This window comes from Etheostoma spectabile, chromosome 2, assembly GCF_008692095.1.
Source record: "Etheostoma spectabile isolate EspeVRDwgs_2016 chromosome 2, UIUC_Espe_1.0, whole genome shotgun sequence".
NCBI classification, from domain to species: Eukaryota; Metazoa; Chordata; class Actinopteri; order Perciformes; family Percidae; genus Etheostoma; species Etheostoma spectabile.
In genome coordinates this window covers 5,667,629-5,668,785 of record NC_045734.1, presented here as the reverse complement: position 1 = coordinate 5,668,785, position 1,157 = coordinate 5,667,629, and the positions used below count along the sequence as shown (strand labels likewise).

Genomic DNA, 1,157 nt, shown 5'->3' with positions numbered 1-1,157 from the left:
GTACGTTCAAAAGTTGTTTTAGTCGCGTAACAGAAAACTCTGATTGGACAGATAGTCTAGCTAGCTGTCTGGATTCACCCTGCAGGGATCTGAGGAGCAGTTAACCATAGTCCTCAGAAATCGTCCAGAGTTGAGAATGCCAACACAAAGAAAAGTGTAAGGTAAATTGCTAATTGCATATAGACATCCAAATGTGTTGATGATTGGTGTGTGTTCCTGCTACATTACCAATTACATCATGTTTAAAAATTTGCTTTCCACAGGATCAAGAGGTGCAAAGAATGTTCTAATCATGTAACGGCCATGAGGTCTATAATGAATATGAATATTTGTTTTTATATAATCACTGATAGCTTTTGCATACTAAATGTGAATGCTAACACTGTACATAATGAAATGTGCATAATTTTGCTATGAAGTATGGATACATATAGTATTCAATACTAAAGGAGAATTTGTCAGGAGATGTTAGCGGCAATCTAGGGAGGAGGAATTATATTTCTTCTTGGCTGATGCCGTGCCAAGTAACAGTTATTCTACCAGCCAAAGGGCAAAGTTTATTACACAATCTATCATATCCAGAACTATGTATTCCTTAGCTTTAGTATTAATTATGTGATCTAATAGGTTCCAGTATTAATGCCCAATGACAACCATTTTTGTACATTAATATGTGCTATCATTAGCTATATCCTCGTTTTTTTTTTATTTTGGTAAAAATTCACACACTGTATGCTTTGACTAAAATAAAACTCACCTCAACCTGCTGAATCTGTGGCTGTCTTTAAATGGCAACACCAATGACTTTTCCTAACCTAATGTGTCAGGAAGGTGCCACAGACCGGAGTCTCTGAATACAATGTGCAACATACAATTCATTTTTAAGGGCACCATCAGCATCACTTTTTCATTTCCAACACAGATTCTGATTCCTAAAACTTAGAGGTGGCCAATGCTTTACTCAATTGTGTTATTTAGTCATGTGTAAAACACTTTGAATAACATTTATGAACTTCACTAAGGATTTGCATCTGTAATAACATGTTTTCTGCTTGGAAGCTTTTTAATTTGGTGAACACACACAAACACATATACATACTGTGTGTGTGTGCGTGTGTGTGTGTGTGTGTGTGTGTATATATATATATATATATATA

General features: G+C 35.3%; 1 protein-coding gene across 1 annotated transcript in view; it reads right to left on the bottom strand.

Annotated features, from left to right (window-relative positions):
• The window catches only part of lrpap1 (low density lipoprotein receptor-related protein associated protein 1), a 13,528-nt gene that overhangs the window by 11,205 nt on the left and 1,166 nt on the right, over positions 1-1,157 (bottom strand). The gene's annotated exons all lie outside the window — the stretch shown is intronic.